The sequence below is a fragment of the Oryctolagus cuniculus genome, chromosome 14 (genome assembly GCF_964237555.1).
Source record: "Oryctolagus cuniculus chromosome 14, mOryCun1.1, whole genome shotgun sequence".
In the NCBI taxonomy this organism is placed as follows: Eukaryota; Metazoa; Chordata; class Mammalia; order Lagomorpha; family Leporidae; genus Oryctolagus; species Oryctolagus cuniculus.
In genome coordinates, this window is record NC_091445.1 from 49,518,978 (window position 1) to 49,537,767 (window position 18,790).

At 34.9% G+C, this 18,790-nt stretch overlaps 1 long non-coding RNA gene across 1 annotated transcript in view; it reads right to left on the minus strand.

Moving 5' to 3' along the window:
- LOC127492838 (uncharacterized) overlaps nucleotides 1–18,790 on the minus strand; it is a 95,965-nt gene that overhangs the window by 41,450 nt on the left and 35,725 nt on the right. The window lies entirely within an intron of this gene.

The following is an 18,790-nucleotide window of genomic DNA, read 5'->3' on the forward strand; positions in this document are numbered from 1 at the left end:
CCTGATACCTCCCAATATCCTCATTAGCATGAAGCTGGAGCCAAAAGTCACATCCAGCAAATATAGATAATGGCCAGGCTAAATGCCCCCACGGATTTCACGTTCTTTTGAAAACCAAACACAAAGAATCTGTGCCAAAAATGTTTTTTTTCCCAGTTCCCTGTTTAACACAAGTGTTTCACAAAATGTTTCTCTATTTGCAAAGGTTACTATAAAATGGAGCTAAAACAACACTCAACATTGCACTTAAAATGTTATTATAGACTCACTATTTTATAAAATAAAGAGCAAGGTTATCTTTCTGGTTTCTGTTCTTATAGTCATTTTATTTACTTTAGAGATCATAACCACTTGCTACAGCAAATATTAAAAGGACTTCCATTTTCATACTATTATGCTGATATTATGATTTTATAAATGTTAGAGTTATGTGGTATGCTTCTCAGATTTCACACTGTATGTTAAAAGATACCATTTGCCTAGTTCAGATCAATGAATTCTATTCCATTTAAAATACAAGGAAACTTTAATAATAAGGAACTGTTAGGTAATAGCTATCCATTCAGCTCTTCTGTTTAGAATATAAATTAAAGAACATGGATCGAAGTGATTACTACAAATTGATTAGCTCAGCACCCAGTGCTAGTACCATTATGTTAGACTAACACTAGCATCTGCAATACAATAATACTGCATAAAACTCATATAATAATTCAAAATCATATTTAGTTGTGTTTATGTATGACTGCTCATTTAATGTTTTTAATTTCCAGCAAAGATACATATAATATTGTTATCAAATTTAAAAAGACAGTGTAACACCTCCTCAAATATTAATGAAGATATTCATTTATATAAGATATAATCACAAATACTTTATATCACTTAAATTAAAACTTCCCTGAAATATATTTTCCTAATAAAAACCCTAATTCTAAGAAAGAGTATATTAATTAACCACAGAAATAAGAATTTTTGGTAATTAAAAGGTTACTTGTTATGAATATTCTGCTGATTAACCTACTACATTTCATAATTTTAGTTTTGAATATATTATTCAGTACTTATAAATGAAAACATATTTTTTATTGAGTGCACTATACACTGATTCCCTATACCATTGTTATCTAGCATACTGATTAAAATCTTGGAAATTATACATGATTTTATCATCTCTCCTGATTTAGAATGTGAAGTTAATTTGCCAATAGATTTTTCAAAATTTATCTAAACTAGTTTTAACTTCACATTTCACTTTATTTTTTTCAATCTCTCTACTTCTACCCTTCCGAAAAGCATTCTTTTCTGCTGTACTGCTTGATTCAAGGCTAAATTAGCACACATTTCTACCCTCATTTCTACTTTCTAAAATTAGTTTCATATAGGTTATGATTTTCTTTAAGTGAATTGAAATCGTAGTACAGACCTAATCAGCATGTCATTTGTAGTTACACAAATCAATTAAGTGGATTGGTGATGATTCCCACAAGGAATGTGTTGTATTTTAAAATGTTAGATATTATCATATGACAGGAATTACAGATTGACTTAAATTCAGGTTTCATATATTTTATAAACATTTAAAGAATATTTTCTTTGTGCCATGTTTTCCACTAATGCAGGGAATACCAAAATAATGAAAGACAGCATTTCTCTTCAAAGCATTCAGAGTTTAAATCTGTAATGTGAAAAACGCAGTAATAGAAGCACGAAGCACACACAGGGAACCACCAAACTTGTCCTCTGAGCATGGGCACATGCAGGTGAATCTTCACAGACAATATGATATAAATATAAATAGAACTTAATTAATGGGCCTCAGGTTAAAGTGTCAGATCATTTTTAAGCCCAAACTCTGGTTCAAAAGAAAGTGCAGAAATCATTATGAGTCTAGTTAGAGCTACAATAAACACTGAGGAGTGCTGGAACAGGTGCAAATTATTGAAGTTTTATCAGGGTAAAAAACTGCTTGTGAACATAGTAACCTGTCCTTCTCATGTGTTCTATGTTTAGAAAGATATTTTTTTTGCAAAGAAAATGCATATATAGACAATACTTCAAGTGCTTGTATATCAAACATTCAATATCAAATTCAGTTTTTGCTATTCTATTGAATAATATGATATAAATAGATTTATGTAAGATAATTTAAAGCATTTATTTAAAGGATGTCCGTGTATGTATATTTATGTAGAGTGAAAATATATACAAGTATTTTATTTTTATATTTGATAATTTACTTGGGGTAAATAATGCATTAATAGTTTTATCACTTGTCTGTGAAATATTAATATATTTTAGTTGTCCAACATAGTACATTCTCTATGCATTCTTATGTTATAAAAGTGATTCAGATTAAATTGATATTTTGGAATAAAAGCTGTAGTGCTGTTTCATCAAATCATATGTGCATCTCTGATAAGTCCATGTGGAGATTTGTAAGTCTATTTTTTACTTATATAAATCTATTGATTCCTAGGCTATTGTAAAGAATATGGTTAATAAAGCTGTGGAATATTATATTCATCATCCCCTGCAAATGAGTGGATCTTCCTAATTGAGCATGACATGGGAAAATATCAAGAACAGCTGCTTCAGGCTCAGCCACTTGAATCTCTCTTTGCAGATGGAATGAGAAACACCTCTCTCTGATGGTTCGTGATTTGTGACATTGCGTGAAATGCAACATACTATAGTAGAGTGAGTTTTGCCCAAGCATATGAAAATAGATTTACAGCTTTCAAGGTGAATCAAGCTGTTTTCAACACTATCCGTTTTTTCAAAATCTAGAGGAACGTTGTTTATAGACAATCATTAGACAACTGCAGGTTCAAGGTTACACAGCTGGTGTTTAATCTACTGTCTCACTGAGCTAGTTTATTTAAAATAGGAAACAGCCATTCAACAAGTTGGGTGAGGAAAGAACTATAAGCTACCCTCTAGCTTTCTCTTTTCTCCTGAGCAAACAGGAGATAGCTTTTTCTTACACATTGAAGTCGATGGAGCTTTGAGACTATTCACACTAGAGATGTGATTTGTAGCAATGTGTGTATATGTGTTATAAACGTTCCCTTATTTATTTGTAAAGGTCAAAGGGAGCAGGAAGAAGAGAGAGGGGAGAGGGGAGAGGGGAGAGGGGAGAAGGGAAGAGAGAGAGAGAGAGATATTTATTTTACTGATTCACTCCTCAAATGACTGCAGCTGTTGGGGCTGGGCCGTCGAAACTAGAACATCCATTGGGTCTCCTAAGTGGATGGCAGCAACTCATATACTTGACACCTCATCCACTCTTTCCAGGCACATTAGCAAGGAGCTGAATCAGAAGCAGAGTAGACTGGACTCAAACCTGCACCCTGATATGGAATGCAGCCCTCTCAAGTGGTGGTTAAACTCACTGCATTACAATACCCATGCCTCCAAAGGCAGAATCTAACTGAAGATTTTGTATACCACTCTTTATGTGATTATTTGTGAAACTTTAAGAAGATAGCACAATATACTTTTGTTTCCACATGACTATCATGGTTGATTTGTGCGATAAGGGGCTGGTAAATTTTTCATACATAAATAAATGTGTTATACTTTTTTTTTTAAGTCATCAGTAGAAACTGCTGAATAAGAGGTTGAAAAGCTGTTTAAAATTCAAACTATATGTGCAGGGTTGGGACACTGATTCAATGACAAAACAAGAAACCCAAACAACAAAATACAGTTTTCTCCACATGAAAGCTCAGATAATTCGTAGGAAAGTATGACCCTGTTTGATTCTACTGAAGTCCCTATTAAGCAGATATAATTACAACTGGACATATTCAGTAATGTTTTATTTAACTGCCTCAGTATGGTTCTTCTGATCAAATCCTAAAGTGTCTGAAATCCTCCACAGTTGCACTGCATCTGCTGTGCTGTTGCCTCAGAGGTCACACAATGACTTTGCAGACTCTGCCATACACTCCTGTCTGTTGCCATAAACATCTCACTTGCAGTGGAAGGAAGTCATTGAAAGGTTTTCACGACAAGATGTGGTTGCTTAGAGAAGAGGTCTGAGGATGCAGTGCTGAAGGATTTATGAATTAAATGTGCCTGCTGAGCTGCAGCAAAGGTGACAGCATCTCCAGTTTACAGGCGGGTTTTAATTTAGACATGTTATGCATGGCCAGAAACAACAGCAGTCATTGCCTTCTTACAAGCCTTGCTGCTTATAAATCATAGCAGCACCATCGCTGAATTAATTTGAAAGCACCACAATAAATTGATTTCTTTTTTTATTCTCATTCCCCAAAGATGCAAAAATTAGCAAAATAGTATTTTCTATATGTTCACATAAAAATCTAGGTTGGAAATTTAGTGGAAAGTACATCAAAGCAATAATTTACTTTAAAAGGAATCCAAAACTAAGTGGTTACTGATGGTTAAAGAAATAAAAAGATGGAAAGAAAAACCAGTACTGTTCAGTTTTAATGCTGGGATATGGGTTACAGATGTAGGGATATTCACTGTAAAATTCTGTCAAATTTTCTGTGTGTTTAAAAATATTCAAAATAAAATATTGGAAAATGCAGGCTGAAATAGATTATAGAAATGATAGTTTTCAGTTAAATATGGAAGTATCTAGAAAATGGAATTCAAAGAGAAGTTTATTGATGTACAATCATGTATTAGTTTATTTTGGATGCAAAATTAATTGATACAAAAATTTAATAGCCATGTATTTGAGGAGCTTTCAAAAATTCATGAAAATAAATATATTTTAAAAGTTATGCATGGATATCAAAAATTACAGTTAAACATCTTTTAACTTCATTTATATGAATTTTTCGAAGTCATTTATGTATACACACACATGAAGATATAATATCAAGATATGTTTCATTGTTGCCAAGTATTCTTTGCAAATTGAATTAATTGCCAATGGAGTTCTTTGTATGTCAATGGAAATATGGAAACTGGAACTCTTCATATATTTGATTAAAGCTCTGACTCTTCGTCATGCTGACTGATTCTACTCACCAAAGGTTGAAAACTAGTTGGCATCCTTGATCCAGTCATCTTAACAATCCTCTATACTAATCATTCCATCTTACACTAAATACATCCCATACTAATCCAAGTAATGGTTTAATATAAAATTTCTTTGCTTTGAGTATTTACTGACTATAAAAAGATAGTAGTGACCATTTACTGTCTTGTATTTTGTCTGTTTCCATTCTCTTGTGAGAGTATAGATCATATTAAAGAATACTACTATGGTTTTTAATAAATTCCAGTTTATATTGCAAAAGGGATGAATCTGATGTCTGGAAAGTCATTTGAGAGTCCATTAACAGATAACACACAAAAGCCATTGAGATGATGTTTTGCTTAAGATGCAGGGATATTGAATAATGATGCCCTGAGAGCTCTAAGTGCTGAACAGGCACATGTTTCCAACAATGTTGGTGCTTTTATTAAGACAAAATTATCAATTAAAGATAAAACTTCTGCTGAATTTTTCGAGAAAAAGATAAGGTTTATAGAAGTTAAGCCAGTACCACACAATATTTAGGTATGGGAACCTTGGGGTCTGGACTTACCACTCTTCTGTGCGTCTGGGAGATCTGTGACTATGGGCAGAATTCACAATATCCCTCAGCTTTAACTTCTTCATCTACATTATTGAGATAATAGTATCTCTCTATTTCATAACTGTGAATTATGAAATGACATTATGCATATTACACATATTCTATTAGGCCAGAAGAGTATTAGCTAATCAAAAACTGATGAACCTGGGCCCAGCACTGTGGCTTAGTGGACTAAGCCTCTGCCTTTGGTTCGAGTATCCCATATGGGCACTGAGTGGTATCCCGGCTGCTCCATTTCTGATCCATCTATGTATTGTGGCCTGGGAAAGTGGTAGGAGATGGCCCAAGTCCTTGGGACCCTGCACCCATGTGGGAGATGTAGAAGAAGCTGCTGGATCCTGGCTTCAGAGCAGTGCAGTTCTAGCTTTTCAGCCATTTGTGGAGTGACCCAGCAGATGAAAGACCTCTCTCTCTGCCTCTGTCTCTCTGTAACTCTGCTTTTCAAATAAATAAATAAATCTTTACTAAAAAATGATGATTCTTTAAATAATAAAATAAATGCCCATCATGATCGTTAATGATATTTTTCAGTATTTAATAAAAGTGGCCATTAAAAAATAGATGTTTTGGGACCAATATTGTGGCTCAGTAGGTTTAAGCTACCCCTTGCAAAGTTGGTATCCCATATTAAGTACCAGTTTCTACATGATTTTCCATTTCACTCATATTTTTAACACATATAAAACAATACATGTTATTACTTATTATGTTTAACAAATCTATACAGTTGTGATTATATGACCAATCTACTTTCTAATTTTACGTGTTTCTAATTTTAAATTAGGAAAAAGTATTTAAAAGCTGTGTTTAAAAGAACTTTTTAATTTTCTTAATTTATTATTTATTCAATTTACATTTAGTTTTTCTATGTGCGGGCTTAATCCTCTGTGATTATTCAGTTATGTTTCTTGACTATTTTATTTCAGAAAATAATATATTTCTCTTTGTTTCACAAATTTATTTTGCAATCCTCAATGATAACAAAATATAAAGTACATATATACACATATACATAATAGCTACTTATAATTATATGTAGTTTTGTAGAAATTGAAAAAAATCCAGAGTAGGTAAAATCCACCCATAATAGAAAAGACAGTTTTCTGTATCATATATCAGGACTTGTTTTACAGTTAAAGAAATTGAGGTGAGCATTTGCCATAGTGGTTAAGATATCATAGGGAGGGCTGGCGCCACGGCTAGCTTGGCGATTCCTCCACCTGCGGCGCCAGCACCCTAGGTTATAGTCCCAATTGGGGCGTTGGATTCTGTCCCGGTTGCTCCTCTTCCAGTCCAGCTCTCTGCTGTGGCCCGGGAGTGCAGTGGAGGATTGCCGAAGTGCTTGGGTCCTGCACCTGCATGGGAGACCAGGAGGAAGCACCTGGCTACCGGCTTCGGATTGGTGCAGCGCGCTGGCCCTAGTGGCCATTTAGGGGCTGAACCAACAGAAAAAAGGAAGACCTTTATCTCAGTCTCTCTCTCACTGTCTAACTCTGCCTGTCAAAAAAATAAATAAATAAAGACATAACAGGGAAGGGCATACATCATATTGGAGGGCCTGAGGAGGAGCTTCTTGCTAACGTGCACCAGTGGAAGTAAAGCTGACAATTCAAGTTCCTTGGTTCCTGTCACCTATATGGATCAATTTGATTGAGTTCCAGGCTCCTGGTTTGGTCTAGCCCAGCTCCAGCTTTTGTGGGGATTTGAGAAGTAAGGAAATGGGAAGGGTGGAATGTCTTTCTGTAACTGTTTGTCTGTTTCTCTCTCTCTCTTTATTAATAAATAAAAAATAAATTTCAAAATATATTCCTCTAAGGTGAGACAAAGACAATACAGTGTGTTACTTTCAAGAATGGAATTCCATATAGCATAGCCATTCTCTTTGAAGTCCTCTGATTTGCTTAAAGCCCTTGCCCTTTAAGTATGCCACTATAAATGATTTTTTGCTAACGTTGTAGTGATCTGGAAGTCTGTAAAATGAGTGATGCATACAGTATTCTCCTTTCTCAAGTGGAGAGTTTTCACACCACAGTGGGGAACATTGTAGCTGGCATGAGAATGAGAACTACAGATACAACATTTCCTCTTTCTTTTCACATAAGGGACTTTAAACTACAATTTGTGAGATCTGGTAGTAATATTTAATTTCAATAATATATCCTCACATCAACCCTATCCTTCCCTTGATCCACTGTTCTAATTTACAACTCCTGCAAGTGGACAGTGGCCTCCCTAATAAATTATTATCTATAAAGGCCTCTGCTTCAGGGTTTGCTTGTAGAGATTCCAAGTTAGAATAGTCTCCATTATTAGAGTCAGAAAATTAAACTATTTAAACATAGATGGATGGGGATTTTATAAAACAGTTTCCTACTGGAGTCATTACAATGAGATACTGCTTTGGGTGTCTAATCCTTAACATGATCGTTTCCTGAGGTTAATCTTTCCATTCAGGCACTCTAAATTGATTTTATTTAAAGCTTCCAGTTATTCTATATTCACTTCAAATATTGAGCTAGCTCAGCATTGGGAGGTTGAGCTGTGATTTCAGTGGTGTGGGATGGCTCTGTTATACTCCCAGTGGCATAGTCAGTGCACATTCAATGACAAGTGGTGCAGCCCACCATTAAAAATTTGCAGCAGCAATCTATGTAAATTATATTGTTAAATAGTGTCACTTGGACACAAATCAAATAAATAAGAAATAATATCATATGTGAATTTGCAAAATGAAAAGATAATATTAAAAAAGAGTTGGCATTATTATCCTTTGTTCAGAAAATATAATGAAAGGGAATTGGGAAACTGAAACATTTTCTAGATTGACATACATTATTATTATTTTGTAATTACATTAAATTAAGGCATTTTTATACAGAGATACACTTGACAGAGTAGAGATATTTACACATGTCATGCATGGACTCAATTTTCAGTTGAGTTTACCATTACTAACAGTATGGAAGCATAAGATTGGCAGTTGCAAAAAAAATAAATAAATAAACTGCTCTCATTTTCCACTGTTTGAATTGTGGAACATTGATTGTTCGCCCAGCATTTCTATAGGATGCTCTTGGAGTCTATCTTATTATTCTTAAGCTACACACTAAACGTTGATAGAAAAGCAGATCATTTTGCCATTGCAGTAAATCAATCTTAAAAGACCTCTTGTCTGCCAACTGCAGATCTGATGGAGCTATAAACAAGCTATTTCTCCTGATATCTATCTACTAAAACCTAATTTGGGGAAATTATTTAGTTGATAGAACCAGAAAACACCTATTTTGGAAGAATATAAATGCATGTGCATTCTGATTCAGCTGAATTTTGACCCAAAAGAGTAATACTAACAAGAAATTGTCTCTTTTCAGATGATGTTTTTCTATTCAATCTCAACTTTTAATTTTGAATTTTCTCTAAATAATATTTAGGAATTTAAGGAAAGTATATTGAAAGTTTGTTGGCAAGGCCAGCATTGTGGTTAAGCTGCCTCCTACAGTGTTGGCATCCTGTATGGGCTCTGGTTTGCATCTCGGCTGCTCTACATCTGAACTAGCTACCTGCTAATAGCCTGAGAAAAGTAAAGAAAGATAACCCAAGTGCTTGGCCCCTTGCAACCCATGTTGGAGACCCTGAATAATCACCCGACTCCTGACTTCTGCCTGGCCTAGCCCTGGTTATCGCAGCCATTTGGGGAGTGAACCAGAGAATGAAAGATTTGTCTCTCTCTCTCTCTCCCTCTCTCTCTCTAATCTCTGAATCTCTATCTCTCCTTATCTCTCTGTAACACTGCCTTTCAAATCAATCAATAATTTTCAAAAAGATGAAACAAAAAATTAAGATAAAGTTTGTCAATCCCCATTATTGGCAAAGAAATTTATTTTCGTCATTGTAGACTGAAGACACATTTTATATATGATGTCAGATAGCAATAATAACTTGTTTTTATTTGTTATTGAAGTTGCCTATGTCCCAAGCTTTGCCTGTCTTTCCTAGTTGATTTCCTATATTCAAATTATCTAATTTTCCAAGTATTTCTTTAAAATAATGTATACAGAACAGATTTCTACATCCTCCCATGTGTAATTTCAGTATATACACATATGGTTCTTTGATCTTCCTTTCAGACTTTCATTGATTTCCCAATAATTATCCTTAGAGTGCATTCTCTGGCTCGGTTACTTTCTGTTACCTAAATTATTAATCCCAGCTTCCTCAATGAAGCAGGACACATTTTCGTAGTCTGATTACGCTGTTATTTTTATCATGGCCACTCCCTCCTCCTTGACTAGACTAATTCTAATGCAGCATTCCATCTCATCAATGCAGTGAATAAAATTTGGGGATATACTTATAAACAATAAGATTTTTATGCTTATCTTGAGTTCAAATGTGCCTGAACATCTGTATTTTAATTAAAATCAACAAATTACATTAAATGATCTGCAACTTTTAATTGTTTATGCTGGTTTTATTCTCCTAAAAATGGTTTAAATGATTTTGATTTAATTTTAAATGTATATGTCTATCTTTGTATATTTGTGTTTTCCTATATCTTTCTGTCTTTGTTTATCTACTTAACCTGTTTTCTAAAAAAATTCATTCAGGTGCCAGTGTTGTGGTTCAGATTAAGCTGCCGCTTGCAGTGCTGGTTCGAGTTGCAGTTGCTCTACTTCTTAAAAATAAAAAAAAAGGAAGGAAAATAAATAAATAAATAAATAAATAAATAAATTCATTTCAAGAACAAGGGACACAGTGAAGCAAATGATTTTCTTTTTAAATACACAGTTTGGCTGAGAAGATTTATAGTATCACATAAATTAAAATAACATATAGTGGTTATTATAATAGAAAAATCTATTCTGTGGTAAGAGTATGCTTATTTGAAGAAGTAACAATAACAACAAAAGAAGATGGATGAATTGTTCGCTGCAACAAAAGAGAGGGTGAAGAATGGTCTAGATGGAGTTGATACAGGAGATCACAGAACAGAGAATATGACTTTTAAAGAAACAGGCATTTAGAAATGATTGGAACAATGGAAGTAGTGTGGGAATGGTGCTAAATGAGCCTGAAGGAACAGGAAGTCACCAGAGCTTAGAAGCCATTGCAGAGCAATAGATGCAAGTATTATAAAACCAAGCAATAAAATTTTGAAATTTGAAAAAGGAGAAATTGTATTTTAACTTATATTTCTCAATTATTCTGTTCAATAAATATATGCATTTTTATAATGAATACATTTTTCCTTCCATGAAAACTGTCACTGTACATATAAATAAAATTATTATATATACTTATCTATAAGTATATATTATAAATATAGATTATGTAAATGATATATACAATAAAAGTAGCTGCATGGGGAGAACAGATGGCACAGTTGTTAAGTCACCACTTGGGACAATTGTATCACACATTAGAGTGCCTGGTTTGAGTCCCGACTCTGCTCTCCATTTCACGTACCTGCTAATGCAATCTCTGGGAAGCCTCACATCACAGCTCAAGAAGTTGGGAGCTTGCTGCTCAAATGAGAGACTGGGATTGAGCTTTGAGTTCCTGGCATCAGCCTGGCACAACTGTAGTGGTTAAGGCATTTGAGGCGTGAACCAGATGATTGAAGACATCTCTTTACCTCTCTCTCTGTCTCTCTCCCTACATATCAATGCATCTCTATATATCTCTGCCTTTTAAATAAAAAATAGTTTTTAAAAGTACACTACAAAGTGAAGATTGTTTTGAATATCACAAGTCACTCCAGAATGTACTCTATACACATAGCTCAAATTGCATAATTTGGAAATTTGAATTCCTCAACATATTTTTATAAGATCATAGAATTAAAACGGCACAAGTATCAGTTTTAATTTTATTTCTTATGAACTCATTTTATGTGTTATCTCTGTTAAATGACTTCTGCAAACACACAGATGGCTGTGTTATTTATGCTCCTTTGATTATTAATCACAATTATCTGTTTTATAATTAGATTTATATTGGTACACAAGGTTGATAATCACTTGCTGATTTAATCTTTCTGAATTTCATTAAAAATTAGAGTAGCTATAATTTTCTATGAATTAGAGTAGTTATGGCTTCCTACTACTTTCTTTAATCATTATTGTTATATTGATATTTTTTCTGAGATAAGAAATTTAATAATGACCCTTCAATTATGTTGAGAGTTTGCCACTGAAGTAGGAGACTGGGATTGAGCTTCAAATTCCTGGCTTAAGTCTGGCATAACCTTGATGATTACGGCATTTGAGGAGTGAGGCAGCTGATTGAAGATATTTCTTTATCTCTCATTAACTCAATAATGACTGTTATTTCAAGACTTACATTGTCAGACTACGTACAAAGTAAAGATAGTTACAAAAGTATATGCCAAAATTCACCAATGATCACAGCTAGGGCAGCATATAGCATAATGTCTCTTGGTCTACAAACATCCACATTTATCCTAGAGCATCTGATTCCTCAGAGAAGTATTCAAATGCACATGTCAAATTTCTAGAGGGGACAGATAATTGCTATTAATTTTTATACAACCCTTGTAAAATGTAAGAAGTTTGTCTTGACAGTTGTTAAAAGTCTTTCATTGAAGTCAGTATTGTGGCACTGCGGGTTAAGCTGCCACATGTGACATCAACTGTCAACATTCCATATAAAAATATCAATTCAAATCTCAGCTATTCAGCTTGTATTCCAGCTTTCTTTGAATGCACCTAAGGCAACAAAAGATGGCCCAAGTGCTTGGGTCTCTGCCACCTGTGTGCGAGATCAGAATGGATTTCCTAGTTTCTGGCTTCTGCCTGGCCCTTACGTAGCTGTTGTGGCTATTTGAAGGGTGAAATAGCAGATGGAAGATCTCTTTTTCTCTATCTCTCCCTTTGTCACTCAGCTTTTTAAATAAAAATACTTAATAAAAATAATTATTTATTTATTTGTAAAACAGAGTGACAAAGAAAGAGGGAGAGAGAGAGAGAGTGAGAGAGAGAATCTTTCATCCATTGGTTCACTCCCCAAATGGCTGCAATTGCTGGAGTTGGGCCTGTCCAAAGAAGGCAGGAGCCCAGAACTTCTTCCTGTCTTCTAAATGGGTAGCAGGGGCCCAAGCACTTGGGCCTTCTTCTACTGCTTTCCCAGGCACATTAACATTGAGCAGAATCAGAAGTCAAGCAGCTGCAACTTGAACCTGCACCCATAGGGGATGCTGGTGTCACAGGCATCAGCTTTATCCATTGTGCCACAACACCGGCCCCTCAAATGAGTCTTTAAGAAAGTCTTTCACCAACATAAGCACTTCTCTATTCCTAAGAAATCATGTTTTTTTTAAACTAAATTTTTAAAAATTAACTTTGATCAATTGAACTTCTAACAAATAAATGTTCTGATTGTTCACATCCCACTGAGCTTATAAAGAAAAAGAGGAGAGGGAGAGGGCTGAAGAAGAGAGGAGAAAATCAGTAAAGATTAAAAGGTAAAGGAAAGGCAAAGAAAGGTGTGTCAGTCTGCTTTTCGTTTCTGTAATGAAATGCCTGAGTGAGGCAACCTTTACAAGTTAAAGAGGTTTATTTGGCTCACAGTTCTGGAGATTGACAGACAAAACCAAGCAGATTCATTGGTCCGTCCTTTGTGATAGTTTTTCTTGCTGACAAAGTTCATAGGTGACAGAGAGCTTGATGTGCTAAGAGTGGGAGCACGGAAGTCTATGTGTATCTCTGCCTATGTCTGCATGTTCTCTGATAAACAAAAGTATATGCAATCAAGTGGCCCCACCCCAGTAATTTGATGCAATCATAATCACTTCTGAAGGCTCCACTTCTACATTCCATAACTGTGCTAACTTTTCACATTTTTAGCATCATTAACTTATGATTTTGGGGTTTACATACCTGCATGTGGAGCCAGTGCTGTGGCACAGAAGAATAAGCCTCCGCCTGCAGTGCTGTCATCACTTGGGGCACTGGTTTGAGTCCTGGTTGCTCCACTTCCTATCCAGCTCCCTGTTAATGTGCCTGAGAAAGCAGCTGAAGATGACCCAAGTGCTCAGGCCCCCTCACCCACACTAGAGACCTGGAAGAAGCTCCCTGGCTCCTGGCTTTGGCCTGGCCCAACTCCCACCATTGAGGAGTAATCCAGTTGATGGGAGATTTCTCTTTTTCTCTCTCTCTTCCCCCTCTATCTTTCAAGTAAATAAATAAATCTGTAATTAATACATACATAAATAAATAAATACTCGCATGTGTTTGGGAGGTAAATCATGTTCAAACATACCAAAGGAAAAAAGAGTCAATTTTCCTTGATTTCCTTGAAGCAATCAACATAAAAGGTGACACTTGGCTTTAATTGGGCTCTACAGAAAGGGATTTGCACATATTGGCAACTGAATATTTATTTGCTAAAGATTTATAAATAACAATACAACAAAAACAATAAGAATTCTTAAAATTCAGCATCAATTTGACATATCTAGTTTTTATGAAGTAACCAGTCACACTTAGAAGCAACCAAGATGTTTTTAGAAGTGAATGGATAAACCGGCACATCACAACAATGGAATATTACACAGCAATAAACACAGTAAATTTTTAAGCCATGAAAATGCATGAAGGAATCCATGACCCAAATGAGCTATATAGCAAACCTTACAATAATGTGTTAATGTAGGTTGATCATTTCTGACAAATATGTCATCGTGATGGGGGATGTTGGAAATGAGGGATGGGTATTCATGTGTGGAAACAGGAAGTCCATGGACAATCTATACTTTACTCACTTTACTGTGATTGTAAAATTTCTCTAAATAAAGGCTATTAAAGAAAAAAATGTCTGATCCCTATTTTTATTTTTCCAAGAAGTCCCTGTGTTTTCACATATATTTATTTCAAAGTTAAATATAATAACATTAAAAAGTGAAAATCATATGAGAGATAAGCTACACAGAAAGCTTTCACCGAACAGGAGTTGAGAAAAAACACAAAATAAATATTATGTTGTGGGGGCTGACATTGTGGCATAGCAGGTAAAGCCACTGTTTATGATGCAGACATCCCATACAGAAGCCAATTCTTGGGCAATTTTTTGTGTCCAAGCTTCTCCACTTCTGATTCAGCTCCCTGCTCAATTATTGGGTGACAAGAAAAGGAAATAACACATAGACTGTGAATGTATCTGCTGCAAAGTTCATGACACTTAAGGCCATTTGATTAGAGCTTTTGGGATCAGCTGCTTTCAACTTTTAGGTGGACCCAATTAGTCTATGTGAGTTGTTGACAAATTAACCCTGAATATCAAGAGCTTAATAAGAAATCTGGTTGCTTAAAATCTGAAATTTCTCAAGTGTTGGTTCTTATGTATTGACGCTCAGGACACTTGGTTTTGGCTGCCCCTCTCTCATGGAATCTCCATGGCAGGGACTAAAAGGGAAAAGTGAGAAAGATGGGACTTATTGGATTTAACAGCTTTAAGTGAAAGTGAGGGATACCATTATCAGTCCCTGGCCACTGGTCAAATCTAGTCACATGGCTCACATCAGTGCAAAGAAAACATTGTGAAAACTCCTGGGTTCTCACCGCAGACCAGAAAAGTTGGGTTTTTGGAGAGAGACATTTGAGGTAAAAGATTGAAACATTTAATAACATCTGTTTTATCCTAGAGGGCTTCTAGTCTTAATCATTTTTACAGTGTGTACAATTCTAGTTACTCCCAGTATCCCTAGAGGCGGAACATGTTCTGTCTATATTTATACTAGTTGTTTCCTTTTAGTAATTTTTTTTGTTCTAGTAAATACTATTGGTTGAACTCTGTAATCAACACACATTTATTCTTTTTTTTTTTTTTTTTTTTTGACAGGCAGAGTGGACAGTGAGAGAGAGAGAGAGAAAGGTCTTCCTTTGCTGTTGGTTCACCCTCCAATGGCTGCCGCGGCCGGCGCGCTGTGGCCGACCCACTGTGCCCATCTGAAGGCAGGAGCCAGGTGCTTATCCTGGTCTCCCATGGGGTGCAGGGCCCAAGCACTTGGGCCATCCTCCACTGCACTCCCTGGCCACAGCAGAGAGCTGGACTGGAAGAGGGGCAACCGGGACAGAATCCGGTGCACCGACCGGGACTAGAACCCGGTGTGCTGGCACTGCAAGGCGGAGGATTAGCCTAGTGAGCCGCGGGGCTGGCCAACACGCATTTATTCTTAGATGTTGAAATTTAACTGAAAAGTGATCCCTGTTAAATATAAGAGTGGGAATAAGAGAGGGAGGAGATGTACAATTTGGGACATGCTCAATCAGACTTGCCCCAAATGGTGGAGTTAGAAATGTGCCAGGGGATTCCAATACAATCCCATCAAGATTGCATGTATCAATGCCATCTCACTAGTCCAAGTGATCAATTTCAGTTCACAATTGGTCACACTGATAGGTCTAAGAATCAAAGGGATCACACAAATAAGACTAGTGTCTGCTAATACTAACTGATAGAATCAAAAAAGGAGAGAACGACCCAACATGGGAAGTGGGATACACAGCAGACCCATAGAATGGCAGATGTCCCACACAGCACTCTGGCCTCAGATTCAGCCCCTAAGGCATTAGGATCTGGCTGAAGAGCCCATGACAGTATTTTAGGCAAGGAAAGCCAAGACACTCCGGCAAAAAAAAAAAAAAAAAAAACACAACAACAACAACAACAACACCACCTAAATGAAAGGTCTCTGCAAGTGAGATCCCAGTAGAAAGAATGGGCCATCAAAGAAGGAGGTACCTTTCTCTGAAGGGAGGAGAGAACTTCCACTTTGACTATGACCTTGTCTGAATAAGATCGAAGTCAGTGAACTCAAGAGGCTTCCATAGCCTTGGAAACTCATGACTAGAGCCTAGGGAGATTACTGATGCCATAAACAAGAGTGTCAAATTGTTAAGTCAACAACAGGAGTCACTGTGTACTTACTCCTCATGTGGGATCTCTGTCCTTAATGTGTTGTCCAATGTGAATTAATGCTATAACTAGTACTGAAACAGTATTTTACACTTTGTGTTTGTGTGGGGGTGCAAACTGTTGAAATCTTTACTTAATCTATACTAAATCAATCTTCTGTATATAAAGATAACTGAAAATGAATCTTGATGTGAATGGAATGGAAGAGGGAGTGGAAGATGGGAGGGGTGCGGGTGGGAGGGAAGTTATGGGGGGGAAAGCCATTGTAATCTGTAAACTGTACTTTGGAAAATCATATTTACTAAATAAAAGTTAAAAAAGAACATTGCAATAATTTCTAAAGAATTTGCACTTCTAAAAAGACAACTATTAATATAGTGTATTCAAAATGTAGTGTTATTATTAAGTAGCTTTTTATTATTTAGATGAGGCATTATTAACTCACTTGAGGATTGATTTTGGCAGTTGTATGTCGTGTATGACCATCAATATCTCAAATCTCCAAATGTGTTCTTTGATTTTTAAAATTTTTATTAGATAATATCAGCACATAATAATTCTACAAAATGATAACTATGTGTTGGAGAAATAAATAAATATGATGCCATATCTTCAGTGTAGTTGCACAAAAAGATTAATAATGCCATATTTTCTATGTTTGTTAATATATATTTTAAATTTGAAGATACTTGTTAGTACTTCATCATTTTAGCATATTCCTTTCCCTCTAGGGAGAAAATAAATAAAGTTATATTTTTTCTGATATCAGCATCAAAGCAAATCATTTCTTCATTCTGTTAGTGTCTCTTGCTGTCAATGTATTGTATTTAATTATCAAGTATAAGTATTGCATTTTATTTTATTAAATTATTTCATTAAATTGTTTAATGTTGTTGATTAGGTCAAGATATTTCTTAGATAGTGAACTCTCTGACAAGAATCACTGTGTGTGCACTGTCTTATCTGACAGAGAAAATATGTGAAATATCACTTACTCCAATGAACAGAGCTCATAAAGATGCACTACACTTGACACAAGGAGTGGGGAATTAATAATTTGACATGGTTTATTGTATAATTACTCTAATTCCTTAAGTCTATGAGAAAAATTTATAACAAGAGTTAATTCACTTTATGTATTTGGTAAGCAAAAACCATCAGCTTAAATTACTTTAAATTTCCTTTGTAGCTGGTAAGAAACACAATGAACTTAATAGAATTTTCTCAAGTCATTATTTACAGAGATAAGAACATTCTAATCAAAGAAGATATTGAAAAGGGGACAGTATTTTTCTGGACCTAATGCTAAGTGCCTATGTTTATCTCATAAAAATGAAGGAATTTTGAAGAATTCCATTTGCATTAGAACTCATTGAACATGAGTCTTCATTTCAAATTCCCATAAAGAAAAATATATTCAAGCATCAGAAACTTTATCATCAAGGTAAATTTTTAAATATAAGGTAAGCAATATCTTATTTTACCTGTTACCTGTGTCTCCTCCTTGATTATTTTTATTTATATAGTGTTAATTATTCTCCATAAACTTATATACAGATCATTAAAACATAACTAAACACATTCCATATTGATTGAAAAATCAAGTTGCAATGTATCAGTTGTACTCATAATTAATTAGTTAATCTAAAATGTTAAATATATGATTGTCTAAGGTTATTCACGAAGATCAACTTATTGTATAACTTTCTTATCAGTGAATAAATATTTTGTTAATTAAGTAATGCATTTATTAAGTGTGTAGACATGTATAAATATAATACTGTGCTCAATTTCTATATGTAGTTCTAGAACATTACAACTGAACTGTAAGTAGAGTTTTGATTATATAACATATATGTTTTGTACAGGATATTCCAAATATTGCTTGAAACATATTTCCACTTAACAATCATATAGTACATATGAATAATATCCTAATTTAGTAGGCATCCTTATACCAAAAACAAAAGTATTGAAAATTCTAATTTAACTGAGTATCTTCAACTGTTACCAAGTCTGACAATTCTAACTAAAGAAACAAATATAGATATGCATGTATATTTGAAAAGATGCAGTTTAATCAGAATGTTTAATCTTTCTATTTAATTCTTAAATTATATTGGGCCAGTAACTGTAGTAGTGAAAGCTGAGATTCTTAAAGCCTTCAGTAATAGGAAAGAAAAAACTGCAAAATCAAAGTTTGAATCAATTTTCTCTCCCAGGAGTTAAAA